The sequence below is a fragment of the Protopterus annectens genome, chromosome 11.part0, assembly GCF_019279795.1.
Source record: "Protopterus annectens isolate FY-2018-M chromosome 11.part0, PAN1.0, whole genome shotgun sequence".
Taxonomy (NCBI): domain Eukaryota; kingdom Metazoa; phylum Chordata; order Ceratodontiformes; family Protopteridae; genus Protopterus; species Protopterus annectens.
This window is the reverse complement of record NC_056745.1, coordinates 762,445,038-762,468,523: the sequence shown is the minus strand read 5'-3', so window position 1 is coordinate 762,468,523 and position 23,486 is coordinate 762,445,038.

Genomic DNA, 23,486 nt, shown 5'->3' with positions numbered 1-23,486 from the left:
TTACAAACAATCATCTCATATGACAAAATTATATATCTACTTTTTGAGAAACAGACTTTAATGTATTAATCATACATGCACTTGTTCAAACTGTCAGTTTGATTATTTCATGGAATTTGAAGTAATAGTCTATAAAAATAAAGATGCATGTTTTCTTTGAAATGGAGCAAATCTGTACCCACTCAACTCCACAGATAATTTGGAACTGCATACACTATCATTCAAGGAAAAACTTATCATCAAAATGGGTGACAACAATAAGGCCTTCTATAGCCACATCTCAGAAATGAGGGAATAAAAAATGCACACTGGAGCAAAATGGTATCACCAAAGCATAACCAAGAGATTTAACTAACACTGTGGTGTAGAGATTTGGAGCAGGCTGATTTCAAGCCACTAGGGAGGACACATCAGTTCCTCTTCCCTACAAAAACAAAATACCTAAAAAGTGTATCAGAAATAGTCACCTCTGTTCTCCATAAAGTCAGAAACAGTACAATAAAACCAGACAACATGCAAAGAAGCCTGATTTATGTATTCAGAAATAGCCTACAATACCCCTTACATAGATTTTTAATAAAATAATTAAAGCTGGCTTTGTCCTGATATTTAGAAGCAGTTTCTTGTGGTCCCAAATTACAGGGGAGGCCCTTCCACAGAGCTCAGTATTTACAAACAGAACAACTTCACAAACACATTGTGGAAGGTTGTGGAGACAGTCTTCATGAAACTAATGTAGATAGTTATGGGAAGCCTCCATCTCCATGACCTAATCCAGTCTGGTTTTGTCACTAGTAAATCTTTTATGCTTAACCTCATTTTTTTTTTTTTTTGAGAATGTGACTGCCACTCTGGATGCAGGTTTTTCTGCCCATGCAATTTACCTAGATTTGCCAAACTGCCTGATGTTATGCACAGACTCCTAGATCTATAGGTAAATGATTCCTTAATTTCTTTGGTCATCAACTCACCTCAAAGCTGCACACAGCAGGTAAGAGTAGGATGACTGCTATTCTCAATATCTCCAAGGCTCTGTCATTGTGCAACTCCTTTTAGTATATTTTCCTCAGAAGTCAAAACTGAAAACAGTGTCTGCTCATCAAATATATAATTGACTGCAAACTTGGAAGCATTGTGCTTATCCTCTGCTGACAACACCTCCATCAGTAAGCACTTAAAACTACATATAAATGGAGCAGTAAAAATGACTTTGCCTGCAATGTCAAAAATACAAAAAATATAGGAGTCCCACGAGCTTTATACACTAATGATAGGCAACAGATAATAGTAACATATTAAAAGAACATGGAATCCTTGCTGCCGATGATGTTTCATTCTATACTTATATTGCCATTACTATCCATAGAGTATGCAGAGTTGCTCACCAACCCTCCAAGAGGTTCCGTTTAGTGCCAGAGAAGTAATTGTTTCCAATTATACAACTCATACCACACAAATTTTAGAATGCTGTAACCTGTTCTGTAATGTACTCACAAGCCATCTGGTGCAGTTTATTTATTTTACTTATTTATACATTTATTAACAGTTTATTACCTGGAAAGTCCAACTGGGTAGAAGCCCATTTCAGCGGAGGCCCAGGGAAAAAAGCTCCAAATTACTACAAAACATTTTAAAACAATTTTACAATCTTCAAAAATAAAACAAAAACATCTACAGTATAAATAATTATAAAATAATTAGACAAAAGGGCGTGCCTTCATTGACGGTTGAACGTCGAGCTGGCACCTCGGCGTTCGTCAAAATCTACTGCCAATCATTAGCGGACCGGAGTACCACTGTGGCGACCCCTAACCGGGAAAAGCCGAAAGGCAACAACAATAAAAGCTGGTTAAGAATCAATACAAGGTATTAACAATCATTTAGTATAGAGAGAAATTTCAGACAGTTTGTAGAAAAATTAAAGGTAAGTTAGTCTAATACGAATAGGAATTGCAATATCAAAAAAACAGACTTATAGTATATTTACAGAGAAAATCAGGGAAGAAAATTAGATAGCGGTAAGTGAAGAAGGGAGAGCAAGGAGGTTCACATTTAGGGATATAGTTTATCCTGGTCTTGAGCAAGAAATGAGACAGATTTTAGCTAGAAAGTCTTTCAGAGTGGTTTTGAAAGATGGGAGGGAGGTTATGGATCTGATGTATACAGGTAAGGAGTTCCAGGCCTTAGCAACCTTGCACAAGTACAGAAAATGCCCAGCAGATTTGTTAGGTTTGTAGACAGACAGGAGTTTTTGGTCACTGGATTACAATGCCTGGCTGGGAACATAGTTGTGTAGAATGTTTTGTACTGCTGGACAAGGAGATGGATACTGGATAATTTTATAGGTGGTAAGACGTTGTGTATATGTGGGTTGACATGGCATTTCTAACAAATTAAGGCTTTTCTGTGCTATACAGTAGTGGGTTCTGAAAGGGGTATGTGCTGCAAATTTAGCAACTTTGTCATAACATTTTTCAAGTTTTAATTTTTGGTTAACCTGGAGGTTAGTACAGATGGGAGTGCCATATAAGAGTGTGGGGAGGAGATAAGTAGTGGCAAGTGTAGTTTTAGTTGCATCGATGAGAAAGTTTTTCATTGTGTAAACCATCCTTAGTTTTTGATGTATTTTTCTTACTCAGTTTTGTATATGCAGATCAAATGTAAGATTATCACCCCTAATAGTTTTCTATGAGAAATGATCTTAGTGGCTGTATTATCAAGAGAGAGGATTTTACATTTTGTTTTTTTTTTTTCATGAGAGGGATTTGGGGAAAAAAGTAGTGTTTTTTTTTTTTTTTTTAGGTTGAGCATGAGCTGTGAGTTATGAAGTCATGTTTCAGTAGCTGTTAAAGCTTCCAGAATAATTTCTTGGAGATGTGTCATATTGTCAGATGTGCAAATGAATGTGGAATCATCTGTGTATTGTATTAGGGTGGCCTGTTGTCTGGAAATATAGACGGTGTTGGTGAAAATGTTAAAGAGGAGGGGAACAAGGACAGAGCCTTGTGGCACACAGGTGGTGACTGGGAGGTAAGAAGACAGTGTGGAATATCATTTTACTGACTGATACTTATTGGATAGGTAACATGAAACCACAGAAGGGTGGGCTGAGAGAGAGAGAACTAGTGAGGACATCTGAAGTAGCAGTTTGCTGTGACAAACTGTGTCGAGGGCTTTAGCCAAGTGTAGAAATAATGAAGAGACTAGTTTGCCATTATCTCTAGCTTTATTGACAGTATATAGGTTAGAAGGGCAGTGCTAGTACTATGGGAAGGATGGAAGCCATATTGTGTAGGGGATAGGATTTCTTCCTGCAGGAGATAGTCTAGCAATTGTTTTTGAATACATTTTTCAAATATTTTGGCAAGAGGAGACAAGATTGCTTTAGGTCTAAAATTATTAATGTCTGTTGAATTTCCTCTATGCAGAGGATAGTGTATGACTTTTTCCACAGAGATAGAATGTGGGATTCCTAGACTGACCTATTTATAAGGATTGAAGTAGAATAGGCAATGCTATTGGCTGCTATTTTTAGGTATTTGCTTAGAAAGTAATCAGCTGAAGAAGAGCATGGTTTAAGTTTGATTAACAGTAGTTTTATATAGGATGTGGGCACAGGTTCGAAGGTGAAAGTGAATGTGGTTATATGTGGCTGTTGGGCAGGGTTGGGATTAGATGTTGAGGAATCCTTGGTTCGGGATGCTATACTATCTATAAAATAAGAACTGAACTGTATGGCAGTTTTGAGTGGTGCGTTATTGGGGGGGAGGTTGAATTTTTGGCCAGGATATAGGATTTCTTTAATGAGAGTCCAAAATATTTTAGGGTTGTGTTTAGTATTATTCTAAAAGTTAATATAGTATAGTTTTTTTTTGCCTTCATTTATTTGCTTTTTAGTTTGATTGCAAAGCATTCTAAATGTTTCAAGCTGCTGAGGTTTTTTATATTTTTCCATTCTTTCCATGCTTTTTCTCTATCCTGCATTAGCATTCCACTCTTTTTGGAGAGCCAATTTAAATTATTTGTTTTCAGTCTCTTTCTTCTAGGAGGTGCAAGACTATTTAAGATATTTAGAAAAGTTGTATTGAATTAAATTACAGCATCATCTAAGGAGAGAATTTTTAGGAAGTTCCAGATGGAGAAGGTACAAAGACTGATAATGCTTGCCTTATGGAAAACTTTATAGTAATGTCTGTTAAACAAAAACAAAGGTGTCAACTGACACACAAACTAAAATAAATATTGCCTAGTTTGCTTATTTGCACATGTTGAATATGTACAGCAACAATTACAAAAAAACATGTTTTATATATGAATTTTTTGTAAAAATATTTGTGGTTTGTTATATACAAATGAACATTTAAATGTATTGAATTGTATTGTATGTCTTGAGATGAAGTATTTAATTGGATGCATACTTTACACTAGATTACTTAAGGAGAGTGCTAGATGTATTGTAATTGACTCTGAAGAAGCCTGTTATATGTAAGGTGAAAACGTTAAGTCTGTTGTGCTATTAAACAAGTTTTTAATATTCATTTGCTCCTTGTGGCTGCAATATTTATTTTCATTTTATTTTAGTTTGTGTGTCAGTTGACACCTTTGTTTTTATTTAACTGTTTTTTTCTGGCCTGGGAGAGAACTGATTCTTTACTTGGTTTCAATGGACGCACTCTTGGGAGAACTTATTACTTCTGTACAGAAGTTGTCTGCACTACTTATAAAGGATCGAGTGAGAGAAGAAGGAGAGACTTCCCTGACTAGTTCTCAAGTGGAACTATTTACCCTGCACACACCAGTACTAACTGAGAATGGAAATGTTGCTACAGGGACGAAAAGGAACGCACCAAGAGGAAGGGACTTCTCGAGCTGGTTGGTGGCACCGGAAGTAGAATTCGGAGAAGTAGAAGCAGAAAAAACGAGCATGCATAACTTAAAAACACAAATCAGTGATTTTGAGAAACTTTGTAAAAGGTACAAGTCTTTACAGCTGGGCAATGCCTTTTTAAAGAAATCATTATTTCTCAAACAAATCCCGAAGCGGCTAAGACTTTGGAAACTCCCTATGGGGATTGAGACAGGAACAACGGCATACAGAGAACGTATAGGTTTGTTTGATAAAGCTGGACTAGAGATGCTGGACATTATAACAAAGAATAATGAAAGTAAGTTGTCTGTTTTACAGACAGAAATTACTACATTAAATCAAAGTATTATGAATGATTTGTTATTTGAGCAATATCAACATAAATACTGTAAAGTTTTAAATGATGTAGAAATGTTTGTTAAAGGCAATATAAATACTAAACAGCTTAAACTAGCTAGAGACAAAGCTGACTATGAAAACAATAGAGCATATCCCACTGATGGAGCAACTAGAATTGTTAACAAACCGGGGCATTATAATGAGAAAGGGAATGATTATAACTTACAAAATTGTTCAAGGAATGAAGGTGAAATGTTTCGTGAAGAATGTGATGAGGAGGAAGTTTTATTAGAACAAGAAGTACAACCAAGGAGATCAGAACGCTTGAAAAACCAAGCAAATATGAATTCCAGGAATCAGCAGAACTACCCATACAACAGGAAGAGGAGGGCTGGGGGGAGAAGGAGATGGAACTAATCCCTTTTGTAACAGGACACGACTTTGAAAGACATGAAGTCATAAAACATATGGCTGAGTTTTACAACTGTGACAATTGTGATGACTGGGAAATTGGTGATGTTTTGAAAGACATGGTCGATTTGTTTAATAATTGTGACAACAGCAATGACCTTAAGACTAGTGAAGTAACAAATTCTGATGCTTTGTTGGAATGTGAAATTATTAAAAATCAAGGTTTCACGATTTATAACCTTAGTGATTTAAAAATGGATAAAACACACTTTGAATTACTGATAAAGGGCCTTTCCTTGGTCCCTTAATTTAAGTCAGATATAGTTGATAATTTAATTAATTTGAAATTATATGTAAGACAGCTAAATCTGAGACTGTTTTTTCAGGGGCAGCCTACTTCTACTATAGAGGGGGGACCCAGGAATTTGAGAAGGAAAAGTGTGTTTACCCCACCCCAAAACTTTGAAACAGCCTTGTTTGAAACAATGGTTGAAAAGGAGATGAGGAAAGTGACAAAAGTAAGAAATGAAAGACGGGGAAATTTATCGGAAAACAAAAAAGAAGTTCTCACAGCCCTAGCTAGGTATGATAACCTCCGGATTATGAGACTGGGCAAAGGTGGGGGGTTAGTTATTATGATCCAAATAGATTATGTATCTAAGATGTTTGAGATACTTAATGACTCCACCATATATGCAAGGACCTCTAGAAATTAAGTTAACAGGGCTTAAATGAGAATTGACTTTTTTCCTCTCCGATGCATTTTTTCAAAGGGTTATTGATCAGAATAACTTGAAATTTCTCACAGTGGAGAAACCTATAACACCTAAGATTTTTGGCATCCATAAAATCCACAAAAACCTACAAAAGCCACCCTTTAGACCTATAGTATCAGCAAAGGGTTCAAAAACTGAACCTTTGGTGGCTTGGGTGGATAGGGCAGTAGGGCCAGTGGTTAAGAATGCCAAACATATTGTCAAAGACTCCTGGCATTGTCTTGAAAGAAGATAGAGGACATCAAGCAGGGAAGTAGACTATTCATTTTTGACAATAGATGTCATAAACCTATTCTCTGTTATTCCACATGATAGTGGGCTTGACATGTTTCAGGAGAGTTTATTGAAAAGTGAGAAGATTGACAAGACCAAAGTCAATTTTTTTGTGGAAATCATGGAAATTGTTCTGAAAAATAATTTCCTTGCCTTTGAGGGGGGAGTTATTCCACCAGATATCAGGTGTGGCTATGGGGGTGAAATGTGCCCCTGTATTTGCCAACCTGGTATTACTGGAAATTGTTTTTATGTCTCAGTTCTCTTGCAACAAATCCATTTTTTAAAAAGAAGAAGAAGAAGTATCGTGCACTTATTGGTGACACCGTGTTTATACACATTTCTGTTGGGAGCAGTTCAGTGGTTTATTACTGGAATGGGAGAAAAAACATATTTTTGACTCCACCTACATGGGGAAAATCAAAATCTATAACAGATTCCTAATTTTATGACTAGGGAATGAAAAGGAAGCCATACATTTGTGGAGTACTTGAATTCCACAACTTCAATTTTTGAAGTTTACTAGTAGATGGGGTCCTAAAGAAATAGACTTCCTGGATATACATCTTTGGGTGAGTTAGGAAGATTACAAGCTTCATAGCACTATTTTTAGGAAAGAAACATTTTCTAATACTTTACTTCATTACAACAGCTGTTATCCAGCACTAAAGAAGAAGTATAATAAAGGGACAGATGGTGAGGTATTCTCGACTCATCAGTGATGGCAGAACTTTCGACAATGAACTATACATTTTGATAGATTTGTTTTTGGAGAGGGGGTACCCACTAAAGATTTTGACTAAAGTGAAATGTGAAATAAAAGAAAAGAGGCATGCATTATACCCACCGATATTACAAAAGGGTGGGGGGCCAAAAGAAGTTACTCACAAAAGTGGGGAAGGGGATCCCATTGTGCTGTGGTACAACAACTTCACCCCAAATATAGTTAACATCATTTACAAAAGTTGGGATTTGTCTTTCGAACAACAAACAAGGTTGACACTTGGGAACAAGCCCTTAGTGGCTTATAGCAGGGGTAGAAATTTAAAGAATATCTTGGAAGGGCACAGAAACCAAGATAAGCAATATAGGTCACTAATGTTTAAATGTGGGACTTGTAGGTTCTGCAAGTTCATTAATGATGACCCGTATGTATCAGTAACTAGTTCAAACTTGACTTTAAAATGTCCAAGTAAATGTGATTGCAGCTCTACCAATGTGGTTTATCTAGCAACCTGTACCTCCTGCCCTGGATTTTACATAGGTAAAACCACACGTAGGCTCAGGGATAGAATAAGTGAGCACCTTAGAGCCATTAAAAACAAAGATGTGCATAATGTCTTCTATCTTCACAGTGTTACATGCAATGAGTTTAAAAAAATCATTCTTTTTGTGATAGAGTGGTGCAGAAAGAAAATGGGGGAGATAAAAATTGGAGGTTGAGGCAAGACAGGTAAAATGGCAACTTAGACTAAATGCCACAGTAGTTCCAGGACTTAATGATGCTATTTCACTGATACGAATAGTAAAACAAAAGGCTTTGGTTGTATAGAAAAAAAGAAAACAAGTATTGCCTAGTTTGCTTATTTGCACATGTTGAATATGTACAGCAACAATTAAAAAAACATGTTTTATATATGAATTTTTTGTAAAAATATTTTTGGTTTGTTACATACAAATGAACATTTAAATGTATTGAATTGTGTTGTATGTCTTTAAATGAGATGAAATATTTAATTGGATGCATACTTTACATTGGGTTACTTAAGGAGAGTGCTAGATGTATTGTAATTGACTCTGAAAAAGCCTTTTATATGTAAGGTGAAAGCGCTAAGTCTGTTGTGCTATTAAACAAGTTTTTAGTATTTGTTTGCTTCCTGTGGCTGGAATATTTATTTTCAAAATGTCTTTTTTCAATCTTTCCTCTGTATTTTCTCACCCTCTAAGAGGTGACTTGTGTTTGGCATACAGAATGTTAAAGGAGCTCTTACTATAGAAAAGTGTTTGCTTAGAACACTGTCCTAGTGACCTGACCACAAGAGTGAAAAACACAGTATCAACCACGGCAAGAAAAGTAAGACTTTCATGCCTATGGACTGCAGCCCTCCCCCATTTAAACTCAGCCCATTGATTCATACCTGCAAGAAAAAAAATTGATATCTACGTTGGCACCCATATGTTCCAACATGGGAGTCAGAGCATAAACCTCCTTGATGGCCAATAAGCCTTGAGCTCATTCACAAAACCTATAAACCCGTATCATTCCCTTTAGATTGATGTTTTATGTATTGCTGGTTGCAAATTTCAATATATCTTCTCTAGCTGAGTTGATGCTCTAAGCCAATACAGTATTTTTTTTCTCATTTTATTTTGCATGTTAATATTTTCAGTCATGATTAATATAATATCTCAAACAATTATCTTCTCTGTTAAATAAGAACTATTGTTTTATTGGTTTGAAAAGTAAGCCTCTGAATACAACGTACTTCATTTTGAGCAATTAGGCTAAATATCCTTGGTGGTGGTTTTAGTTTTGGCCATTATTGCAGTCTGTTATCTTCCAATAGTTGCATTGATAAGTGGGGATAAGAACACATCTCTGAAATTCTTTTGTTTTTCCTCTGTCACTGATAATTGCTGTATTATGTAAATAATCTTTAGGTCTTCTTCTTCATCAGTTCTTTGAAGTTTTTTCTATGGTAAATATATAATACTGAACATCTGACATGTGTAGTGTCTGTTAAGTCAGTATGTCTATTTCAGATCATGTGCCTGCAGATTAAATAACATCCTCTGCAATCTATGCATTACCCTGCTCAGTGACTAGCCAATTTTGCTCTGCAACACTGCAATCTGTACTCAGCTGTGGTTCTTTATCATAGACATGTTCCTTGAGACTTTCACATCAACAGTTCCTTTTCAATCTAAACATATCTCTTTATTGTACCTGTAAATGTTCTTAGGCACCTTAGCTGTAATCTTGAAATACCACAGCTCCTGCACCATTCTGACTGCTATTTTCTTACAATCCATTAAGCATAATCAGTCATAATAATTTAATGCTGGTGCATTTGTCACTATTTTTGCGCATTTCAAACTTCTTTCAGAGACTGTGTCCTGCTCTAACAGCTTTCTCAAAGGCATAGTTATCTCAGATGTATAATGAACAAACTTTACAAGATGCTGCATTGTACCTAGACACCTCTATAAGGCTTGCTTGTTTCTGGCCTTGATATTTGCACAGTTCTCGCATGCTTTCTCCATCAAACTTAAAACTTCTGATGTTAGATTGTGACTAATGCAGTTCAGGCTTATCATACCTATTTTACATGTACTTTTATTTTATTTAAAACTCTGGCAGTAGTATTTTCACCAGCTGTCTTTTTTTTTTCATACTCTTCTTACGTCCGAACCCACACCATCAACAATTGTGTTTACAACACCTAGCAAGCCATCAATTGCCTAGGCAACAGCCCATTGGATATTTCAGGCATTGATAAAATACAAAATAAATAATAATGAATCCCTATAATCTTAATGGTGTACAAACTAATAACAATGTGGAGTCATCTTCACCTATTTTTATCTGCCAGAAACCACAGTTATCATCCAGTACTGAAGAAAAACTTAGCAGCTGGTATTCCTGTACCTACATCTTCAACTATAAGCAGCTGATAATGTTATCTTTTAATCTTTTTATATTCACATCTTGGACATCAGTAAAAATGTGACACACCATTCTTTGTAACAGTGACCTTTAGTATTTGTCATTGTGGTGAAATGTATTGCTTTATGATGGTCTCTAAGCTTCCTATTTATTTTGGTTCCTGCTGTACTCTAGCCCTGCAGGCTACTGGTCCTTTCTTAGCAGCATGCGTCACTGGCATAACACTAGTTGTTATGTTTTACATTCTCCTGGCAAACTTCCTCAGCCTGTGAATAAGTCCGCATAGTCATGAATGATATCATTATTATGGTGCTGCACAATACCTGAAATGCATCTGACTGTAGAAACGATTTTGTGTGGATTTAGTCTTTGGTTTTATACTGTGGATTCAGTTTCTCATTCCATGCTTCTCACAAACCATATAATCAAAAAATAGTCTAATATACCTCAAATGCTACTCTTTGAAGAATAATTTTGTACTTATTTTTTAAATTTGCACATCATCACTCTGACTTAATGGTGATACCCAGTGGCCAGAAAAGGTTCACATCGCTCTCTCATTGGTACCTTTAATTCCAGTTGTTTAAAAGTATTTTCATACAAACAATATACATCGCACTCATGCATACTTCAAAGTCTATATTCTGTCCCTTAAGTCTCCACATTTCTTATTCATTTATTTACTTATATTTTGGTGAACAGGTTATACTCATTAGGCCTGTGGCCTATTTTTAAGGGATATCTGAGGTGGTAATTAAGACTGACTAGAGTAAATTTGGCTAAGTCTTTGGGAAAATTCCTCCTACACAGAGGAGATAACATGGCTAGTTTTGATATTTGGAAATCTGCATGTTGACTAGAAAAACATTTTTGATAAAATAGTACTAATACTAGGAAAAGCAGTTATTTGTGAAGCAATATGAAGGAGATGAAATTGGTTAAAATTCAAGAAGTGCAGGATTTCAGTGGTGGAAATGATAATGAAATTTTATTGAATAAGTTGTCTGAAGGTGCATTAGATATGTAAATGTTGGTGGCTTTATTAGGCAAGGTGGAAACAGAAGATGAACCAAGTATATTCCTGGAGTGAGGCCATGGATATATTAAGTTTCAGAGTCAAGACAGTGCATCCAATGATGATAAATATAGATAAACAACAAGGATCTTCTTATTCCAGTTGCTGAGTATAGCAGGAGCAGCAGGGCAACATGAGTCCTAGATGGAGTCATACCACAAAGGAGAACACCAGGAATCAAACATCCTACAAAGATCATATGCAGCAGTTGTAACAGTAGCACCAATGGTAAATACTCTGCTTTAAAGTTAAAAATAGATGTTAAGTGAGTTAAGATTTAAAAAGATTGTACTTCCAAATAACCAAACCGAGAGGTAACCAAAGCTTGTTGGAAAATTCAACATATACTATGCACCATAACAATCGTTCAACGAAAAAATAAAAAATCAGTTGGAATAAAATATGTCTTTATTGCATATGTACTCGGTAAGTGCTTTCGCATTTGCTTCATCAGACCGTTATGATTCAAATCGGCTCATTAAACCTTTATATATACATCACATGATAACTCTAAACAGGTAATTAAGTCATTTAAAAGAGTCAAATACATTTTCTACTACTATCTGCTGCTCATAGCAGCATTTTTACATATAAAATCGTACCTCTCTAAGCTAATATATAACTATATTAAAATACTTGCAGTCTAAATCACAGAAAAATAGTCCTAACAACAATGTTGTCTATAAAGTTTAGCATCGCAAAGCATAGCTCGCAAATCAATTATAGTTCAATTTGGAGGTGAGCTTCTGTACACAATGTCACCCCACGCATATTAATATAACTATACTCTCAGACTGCTTAAGGAATAAACCTAAGCAGTATTGATGGTAACGCTTCAAAATAAGATAAGTATAATAGGTGAAAATGCAAGCAAACGTCCACTGCTTCTTATAGTGCTATGCTGTCTTTTACCATTATTTTAATATGAAGCATGATTCGACTTGCATAAAGACTTTCTACAAAAAATTCCTAACAGTTATTAAAGCATCTACCCAAGTAAATTAAACATTGGGTAATATTATATGTACCATCCATAATACAGAGGTACATGAGTTTTCATCCTGTTTCTTTCAGACTGGAAAATATACTGGAGAGCAATACATGCCAACATCACTGTACAACTGCCCTACTCAAATAATAAATAAATAATTAAGACATATATAAAAATATATATAACGATTGACTAAAAATATAAAAAATACTTAAGAAGCCAGTCATTACTTATCCTTACTCCATACTTAATCCACCTATGCATCAAGATTGAGTCGCATGGTGTCTATACCGATAAACCCAAGAACCCATAAAATAAACAACAACCATAACTTATTTGTGGTCATCTGACATATGAATTATAAATTAATAAAAATTAAAGATTAAAAATTAATATGAAATAGTGCTGCTAACACCATTGAATTAAACAAGTAAAGAGATGTGTTTGCGTTATACGTTAACTCCTTTGGGCACCTGTTACCAGATAACAATAACGTGCATTACTGCCTCATTGTTATCATTAGCTCCTAATAGCTCCCGTTAATCATAGCAGTAATTGTCAATAACGAAATAATACTTCTTCAGTTATGTTTAACAAATTAAGAATAATATTATTATAATGAATAAACTCATTATTGTTAATTGTGAGGCTATGGCACTATCACACTGGGGTATATTATATGTACCCATTGCAAGGCGTAAGACAAATGTCAATAAGAACCGCTTGTAACATTAAGATGAAAAACAGTTTAGACATTGATATCTCTATTCATTAACCAGTAAACTAAAAGTAACATCATCCAAGGCATATGCACATTCCATAAGATGTCTCATTCATGCACATATTTAAGTCTGGATATATATGATAAGGACATACCTTACTGGTACACTTATTTAAATCAAGACAACTATCCCTGATCTAAACAAGAATCTTCACATAACATATTAAAGTAAACAATAACAGCATATTGATTGAAAAGCTGTTGCATTCTACTATCTACTGTTAAAGTGTAATACATCTGATGATATTGCTTATTGTAATGAGCCTTGAACTATTTGGCTCCATATTAAAGCAAAAGGGGACAGGATCTACATTTATAGAGTCCTATACATGATAATAAAACTAGCTCTCCTATATTTAAAATTTTACATTTGGAATATTATTATTTCACTAGGAAGATAAGATCATGTAGCTTTCAATCATCTGGCTCTAAGTATCGGTTTAATAGAGGCACTCTCATTGAGGCCCTTACCTTTATCTGAACGTAATCTCATTATCCAATTAATTTCTCTCTGTTCAGTGGTATTGCGTATGTTACCTTGTCTAATTGATGGAGTTATATAATCTATTGCCATAAATTTAAAGGTATGGTCAGGTCCCTCATTGTTTACATGTTTCACTAGAGCATTTGTCATATGTCCTATTCTTATGGCATATAAATGCTCCCTTATCCTAGTTCGGAGCTTCCTATTGGTTATTCCAACATAGTAAGCTCCACATTTTTGACAGATCGCAAGGTACATTACATTCTCAGTGTCACAGGAAGCTGAAACATGAAAGTAAACTTTTTTTTCAATATCTGGATGGATAAAAGAACTGCCAGTATATATATATTGGCAGTATCCACATTTCCCACATGGGCTTGTACCGGAATAATTCTGATGGTCAACATTCTTATTTGGATAACATAGAAGTTTTTTCAGATTAGATTTGTTCTTTTACTGAAAACTAGGTTTTTCACCTACTATCATTTTTATATCTTCGTTACTAGTGAGAATGCTCCAATGTTTGTTTATAATATCCATCACCACTTTCCTGTCATTGGTATAATACAAAAGTATTCTCATGTGTTTGTAGTTGTTCACCCTCTGAAGTTGGTTACAGCTATGCTCTGAAAAATAGGGTGTTGCCTTACTCGTCTTAAATCTCCTATATTCTCCAAGCCTTTATTAATCTCTTGCTCTGTATATCCCCACTGAGTGAGTCTAAGTTTAAATTTATTAATTTCCTGTTGGAATCCCTGTTCTTGGAAATTTAGATGTGAGATTCTCATGCTCTGTCCTTTTATAATATTCTCAAATATGTGTCGAGGGTGCATACTTGATCTATATAAAAATGTGTTTCTGTAACAAGTTTCCTATGAACACCAGTGCTAACACGATTATTCATCACCCTCTCCACAAATACATCTAGGTAATCAATTCTGCTGTCTGAAAATTCAGAGGTAAATCTTAAATAGGGAGTCATACTATTAATCATCGTAATGTATGACAACAAATCCTCTCGGTTACCTTCCCACACAAGGAATACGTCATCAACAAATCGTTTGTAGAAACGTACATATTGAGTGTGTAGAACACACTTAAATAAGCTTTCCTCTTCCCACTCGGCCAAGAACATGTTGGCGTAACTATTGGCACAGGACATGCCCATAGCCACGCCATCATGCTGGATGTATATTTCATCTTCATAGATGAACACGTTATTTTCCAAAATGGCTTCTGCAAACATTGTTATTAAATCTATTTTTTGATCTGTGTACTGACTGTGTTTCTTTAGATAATGTTTGATGGCTTCAATCCCTATGTTGTTGGGAAAGATAGTAAATAGGGATTGTATGTCTAATGTCACCAACAAGGTATTTAGAGTCATAGGGTTTTGATCAAAGTGCTGATATAAATCCAAAAGAAATTGTTTGGTATCTTTTAGAATATATTTGTTACTGTCTATTAAGGGTCTTAGATATTTCTCAATGTACAAAGATAGTGGTTCAGTACTCCATCCACCTCCTGAGATGATTGGTCTCATAGAGGGATTTGTACAGTGTTTATGAATTTTGGGTATGCCCTGAATACTAGGTATCATTGGATAGTCTACCTGTAGGAATCCAGCCAATTTGTTATCTATACTGTGTATATGTACTAATTCAGTTATCATATTATTGAGCCTTTGTTTAATCTGCTCTAACTGTTGTTTAGTAATCTTATAATAAAACTTATCATCTCCAAGCATTTCTTTCATAATATTTTGATAGTGAGTCTTATCCATTACCAGGGGTCCACCCTTATCCGCTGGTCTAAAGACTATACTATCATCAGATTTTAATCTTTTTAATGCTTTTCTTTCGTTGTGTGTTAGATTATTGTACGTGTATTTGTATGGTTTTGCATTGGTGGAGTACTGTTGGTAGATATCCTCTTCCACTATTTTGTAAAATGTTTCTAATAATGGGTGGTTCTGTGGAATGTAATCACTTAATTTCTTCAATTCATGTCGGTTAGCATTTCTATCTATACCAAATTGGTATCTCAACATAACGTTCCTAACAAACAATTTAAGGTCTGTTAGCTCATCTGTTAGTTTACTATTCACTGTTGGAATAAAAGTCAAGCCTTTATTCAAGATTTTAGCTTCGTGATAATCCAGAACTTTGCTTGATATATTCCAGACTAAGTTGTTTTCTTCTGATACCACATCTTTTTCTGTGAAGATGAAATATACATCCAGCATGATGGCATGGCTATGGGCATGTCCTGTGCCAATAGCTACGCCAACATGTTCTTGCCCGAGTGGGAAGAGGCAAGCTTATTTAAGTGTGTTCTACACACTTAGTATGTACGTTTCTACAGACAATTTGTTGATGATGTATTCCTTGTGTGGGAAGGTAACCGAGAGGATTTGTTGTCATACATTACGATGATTAATAGTATGACTCCCTATTTAAGATTTACCTCTGAATTTTCAGACAGCAGAATTGATTACCTAGATGTATTTGTGGAGAGGGTGATGAATAATTATGTTAACACTGGTGTTCATAGGAAAACTTGTTATAGAAACACATTTTTATATAGATCAAGTATGCACCCTTGACACATATTTGAGAATATTATAAAAGGACAGAGCATGAGAATCTCATGTCTAAATGTCCAAGAACAGGGATTCCAACAGGAAATTAATAAATTTAAACTTAGACTCACTCAGCGGGGATATACAGAGCAAGAGATTAATAAAGGCTTGGAGAATATAGGAGATTTAAGACAGAGTAAGGCAACACCCTACTTTTCAGAGCATACCTGTAATCAGCTTCAGAGGGTGAACAACTATAAACACATGAGAATACCTTTGTATTATACCAATGACAGGAAAGTGGTGATGGATATTATAAACAAACATTGGCGCATTCTCACTAGTAACGAAGATATAAAAATTATAGTAGGTGAAAAACCTAGTTTTCAGTACAAGAACAAATCTAATCTGAAAAAAACTTCTATGTTATCCAAATAAGAATGTTGACCATCAGAATTATTCAGGTACAAGCCCATGTGGGAAATGTGGATACTGCCAATATATATATATATATATATATATATACTGGCAGTTCTTTTATCCATCCAGATATTGAAAAAAATTTTTACTTTCATGTTTCAGCTTCCTGTAACACTGAGAATGTAATGTACCTTGCGATCTGTCAAAAATGTGGAGCTTACTATGTTTGAAAAACCAATAGGAAGCTCCGAACTAGGATAAGGGAGCATTTATATGCCATAAGAATGGGACATATGACAAATGCTCTAGCGAAACATCTAAACAATGAGGGGCCTGACCATACCTTTAAATTTATGGCAATAGATCATATAACTCCATCAATTAGACATGGTAACATACGCAATACCACTGAACAGAGAGAAATTAATTGGATAATGAGATTACGTTCAGATAAAGGTAAGGGCCTCAATGAGAGGGCCTCTATTAAACCGATACTTAGAGCCAGACGATTGAAAGCTACATGATCTTATCCTCCTAGTGAAATAATAATATTCCAAATGTAAAATTTTAAATATGGGAGAGCTAGTTTTATTATCATGTATATGACTCTATAAATGTAGATCCTGTCCCCTTTTGCTTTAATATGGAGCCAAATAGTTCAAGGCTCATTACAATAAGCAATATCATCAGATGTATTACACTTTAACAGTAGATAGTAGAATGCAACAGCTTTTCAATTAATATGCTGTTATTGTTTACTTTAATATGTTATGTGAAGATTCTTATTTAGATCAGGGATAGTTGTCTTGATTTAAATAAGTGTACCAGTAAGGTATGTCCTTATCATATATATCCAGACTTAAATATGTGCATGAATGAGACATCTTATGGAATGTGCATATGCCTTGGATGATGTTACTTTTAGTTTACTGGTTAATGAATAGAGATATCAATGTCTAAACTGTTTTTCGTCTTATTGTTACAAGCAGTTCTTATTGACATTTGTCTTACGCCTTGCAATGGGTACATATAATATACCCCAGTGTGATAGTGCCATAGCCTCACAATTAACAATAATGAGTTTATTCATTATAATAATATTATTCTTAATTTGTTAAACATAACTGAAGAAGTATTATTTCGCTATTGACAATTACTGTTATGATTAACGGGAGCTATTAGGAGCTAATGATAACAATGAGGCAGTAATGCACGTTATTGTTATCTGGTAACAGGTGCCCAAAGGAGTTAAAGTATAACGCAAACACATCTCTTTACTTGTTTCAATTCAATGGTGATAGCAGCACTATTTCATATTAATTTTTAATCTTTAATTTTTATTAATTTATAATTCATATATCAGATGACCACAAATAAGTTATGGTTGTTGTTTATTTTATGGGTTCTTGGGTTTATCGGTATAGACATCATGCGACTCGATCTTGATGCATAGGTGGATTAAGTATGGAGTAAGGATAAGTAATGACTGGCTTCTTAAGTATTTTTTATATTTTTAGTCAATCGTTATATATATTTTTTATATATGTCTTAATTATTTATTTATTATTTGAGTAGGCCAGTTGTACAGTGATGTTGGCATGTATTGCTCTCCAGCATATTTTCCAGTCTGAAAGCAACAGGATGAAAACTCATGTACCTCCGTATTATGGATGGTACATATAATATTACACAATGTTTAATTTACTTGGGTAGGTGCTTTAATAACTAGCAGGAAGTTTTTGAAGAAAGTCTTTATGCAAGTTGAATCATGCTTCATATTAAAATAATGGTAAAAGACAGCATAGCGCTATAAGAAGCAGTGGACGTTTGCTTGCATTTTCACCTATTATACTTATCTTATTTTGAAGCGTTACCATCAATACTGCTTAGGTTTATTCCTTAAGCAGTCTGAGAGTATAGTTATAATAATATGCGTGGGGTGACATTGTGTACAGAAGCTCGCCTCCAAATTGAACTATAATTGATTTGCGAGCTATGCTTTGCGATGCTAAACTTTATAGACAACATTGTTATTAGGACTATTTTTCTGTGATTTAGACTGCAAGTATTTCAATATAGTTATATATTAGCTTAGAGAGGTACGATTTTATATGTAAAAATGCTGCTATGAGCAGCAGATAGTAGTAGAAAATGTATTTGACTCTTTTAAATGACTTAATTACCTGTTTAGAGTTATCATGTGATGTATATATAAAGGTTTAATGAGCCGATTTGAATCATAACGGTCTGATGAAGCAAATGCGAAAGCGCTTACCGAGTACATATGCAATAAAGACAAATTTTCTTCCAACTGATTTTTTTTTTTTTCGTTGAAAGATTGTTATGGTGCATAGTATATGTTGAATTTTTCAACAAGCTTTGGTTACCTCTCGGTTTGGTTATTTGGAAGTATTTTACTGTTTATTGTTAACCGAGAAGTATTTGCACTGCTGGGAACATTGTTATTGTTGCTTGGCTTCTATTTAAAAAGATTGTGTTTGGATAGATATACAGTATGGGACAAAATGGTAAAGACTCTAACCCTCTGGGGTGTATGGTTATTTATCCACATGTGTAAAGAAAAGTTTATGATATTACATTTGAGAGTTTATTTTGGCTTGGAAAAATGGGACACAGGAATCTCACTGGTCTGACTATATTTTACAAGTACAAACTTACAAATTAAATGAAGAATGGTGTTGTTGTAATTCAGGTCAGACATTCTTGCACAAAAAAGACTTTAAGGAGTATCCTAAAAATGTGTATTAGATGGTTCATTCAATAAAGAATATTACAGATGAAAGAGGTTTATGGATTGAGAATTGGAATGCTTGTATCATTATATATTGCAAGTCAAACAGTGATTCATATACTCTGTTTAATTAATATTAAATGTAGACGTGGAATAGTTCATTACTTTTTTTGGAACATGTATCTTACTTGGTAAATCAGTGTAACACGACTATGTGAGGAAATTTGAGTTCTTTATAAAATTGTACCTTGAAACATATAAAGTGTTAAAATCAATGGCATTTACAGTCTGTGATATTTATGATCATGGGAATGAAATAAATGAATAGGAAGACAGAACACACTGTGTGGCAAATGTGATAAACAGAGTTGGAGTTGACATGAAAAATAATTTATAATGCAGTCAAGAAAATGAAGCTTCTGAAATGATCATGAATGATACAATTGTGACAAACGCTAGCAGTGATGAAATAAATATGGAAAATTGTTATGCACTGTTGGACACAGGAAAAGGAGAAGGGGATGTGTGGAATCTGAAAGAAATGAAAAGAATGATGCTACCACAGGTAACAGAGTAAAAAAATTAGGAAAGAAAATGAAAGGAAAAGATAGTAATATGAAAAAAGACAAATAGCAATTTTACAATTACATAACCTAATGTGAATACTATAACTATAATAAGGGAATCTCCAAACTCTAGATCCCATGCAATTTGGTTTTGTGAAAGGTAGATCATGCCTGCTCAACCTGGTTGACTTCTTTGAGTTAGTCACCAGAGCTGTGGATGAGGGCAAGGCAGTTCATACAGCCTACCTCAATGTGGCCAAGGCCTTCAATACCATTCCCCACTCAGGAGTTATTGATAAACTCAACTAAGCATCAACCCCTATATCACTAGGTGGGTTGCAAATTGGCTCACAGATAGAACCCACAGTGTGAAAGTAGCAGACTCCAAGTCAGACTGATGACCAGTCACGAGTGGAGTCCCACAGGGATTTGTCCTGAGTCCTCTCCTGTTTGGCATCTACTTCTCAGAATTCCAGGCCAACAAGGACAGACTTTGGCTGACCAAGTACACAGATGACTTCAAGTTGGGAACCATTATTAACTCTCCAAGTGATGTAGACATCCTACAGAAAGGCCTCACTAAGACCAATGACTGGTGTCGAAACCATGGCCTTAAGCTTAACGCCAAAACATGCATCGTCATCCCCTTTGGTACAAACTCAGTTCCCACTAATTATCACATTGATGGGAGCCCACTGAACACTGAAGGTGTTATAAGAGATCTGGGCACGCAGGTTGACAGCAACCTCTCCTTCGACCTCCACATTGCCACTGTGGTTAGAAAGTCCTTCTATGTGGCACATCTCATTACCAAGGGTTTTGCATCCAGGAAGAAAGAGGTCATCATCTCTCTCTACTCTTACCTCATTAAGCCAATCATCGAGTATAATGCCCCATTTGGCATGTACCTCACTAGACACATGCAACAGCTGGAAAGGTCACAAAAGTACCTTACAAAGAGGATCCTAGGCCTTAAACACATGTCCTACATGGAGAGACTCAGAAAACACCAGCTACTCTCTGTTTCATATTGTCTACTAAGTGGCGATCTCTGCTTGACTTACAAAGCCATGTCTGACCCAGCTCTGTTAGAAATGCTACATCTAAAGAAATCCAAATTCTGCTGCACCGCATGCTCCAGAGACCTCAACCTCATTATCACAATCAACAGAACATGCTGGAGTGACAGGTTCATAACCCAGAGGCTGCCCATGCTATGGAACAGACTTCCAATGCATGTCAAGCAGAACAACTCACTGGCCTTCTTCAAGAGAAATCTTGATGAGTGGATGGGAAATAGAAAGTTCACCCCGGGGATCACTGCAGTGGCTCTACTTGACAGAGGCACTGGGAACTAACGTCGGACAGCGTGATGCCAGGGCACTTCTATGGGCTAGGCTTGTAAAGGCTTCAGGGCCATTATCCTGGTACACAGCTATGAACCTATGAACAATTTGTGTGTGTAGATTCATTGCACTATGATGCTGTAAATAGTGAAGTACAGATGTTATATGTTTGTTAGATGTACATTTGTTAACTGTGAAATGGAGGATACAACCTGAGAATTTATGGATCAATAAAATAAGATGTTCTTCTGGACCAGACTTATGTTCAGAAATTGCAATATTATTTGCTAAGCAAAATAAGGGTTTTACATGTATAATACAAAGAGAAGGATGGGTCATTCTTATAGATTTAAAAACAGAAAAACATGCTTAGGCTGATAGTAATATATACATACATCACAATAAAAGCAGGAAATGTACTTTGAGAAAACATTTTCATTATATGAAGTTTAATTTGCAAGTAATTAGAAATGGAGACTTAAACAGTGATGTAAGAAAGATGAAAAGGAAAGAGTCCAATTATATAGCTTGAGAATTAATGAACTTTGGTCAAATATGAAAGTATGGGAAATACACGTGAGAGGATTAACTAAAATGCAGATACATTATGTAATTTTTCAAATACATAAAAGAAAAAGCAAAAAAAAAAACTTTTTTTTCAGATCATGTTGCAGAGTGGGCAAAAACTGAAAATGATAAAGTACACATTAAAGAATGTAAATGTATAAAATATTCACTGTCAGTGAGAACGGTCAATGGTGTTGAGAAAAGAGAAGGAAGGTAGAAACAATAAAGTTTGAATAAACAAAAGTAAGTGAATGAAAAACTGAGACCTAGAAAACAGTATATAGACAAGATGAATAATGGAGAAAATTAAAATCAATAATGAATAAAATATTTACAAAGGAAGAAATACAAGAAAAGTATGTAATCAGGTGAAACAGATGTGTTTATTTATTTATATATTTTGCATTTATTAACTGGATAAGGGAACTAGTCCAGGTTCAGCCATAACACAGGCCAATGTAGCAGTACAAAACAGACATCACAAACCTAATGTACTACATTCAAAATTGTGTGAATCAACTTACATACAGTAAATAAAAATGAATCAAATTTGTAAATATTCAGTAAATGTACAATAAAATAACAATATAGCATGTACAATAAACAAACTATGGTATGATGATATCACAGTAACAGTGATGTAACAAAATTTAGTAATCAAATGGAATCCAGCTAATAGCATTAAGTAGCTGCTCTAGGGGTGATGACGATCAGCCATTATCTCTAAAATAGGAATATTTAGTTCATGTATGGAAGTGCTCTTTAAGGCTCTTCTTGAAGTCTGTAGGTTGGTGATTTGCTGGATTTGTTCTGGGATACTGTTCCAGCTAGCTGGAGCAATTTTTACAAATGCCCCTGTCTTTGAGCATAATCTTGAAAGAAGGGCAGGCTACTTGAAGTATAGTATTGTTACACAGAAAAGCTAAACCCTGCCCTACCACGCCCCCTTTCTGCTCACTTCCATGCCCATTTTATGATGTAAAATATATGTCATTATGACAGAACATCTCATTTAGTTTATTTTTTTCTTTTTTTACCCCAGTCTGTGACTCATCAGCATTGCTTTAGTGGTGCTTTCTGTCAAAAAGTCTGACCAGGGTTGCCTTTTTACAAACTCCAGCATTCTGTTCATGCCACTAAACAGAATAGTTTCTACAGTGTTTTCTGGACTACTGGAGAATCATTCTAACTTCCAGATAGTCTGGAAAAATACAATATAGGTGGCATGCCTATGTAGTATGTATCTGATTGAGGGTAAAGCCAAGATATGATTAGTAGTTGTATACAGGGCATGGCCAATGGGGTCAGTGACAATTTATCTATTCATCTATCTATCTATCTATCTATCTATCTATCTATCTATCTATCTATCTATCTATCTTTGTCTACTAGGAAAGTCTGACTGGGATTGATCCCATTGTTAGCAGTGGCCTGAGGAGACAAAGCTTCACAGCTATTACAGATATAAGTACACAGAACATTACAAAATGCATAAATAAACTAACATTGTAGGAGTTTTTCATTGTACAAGGAAAAAAGATGTACAGTTTTTACAGTTACAAAATACAGAAGATATTCACTTTATATACA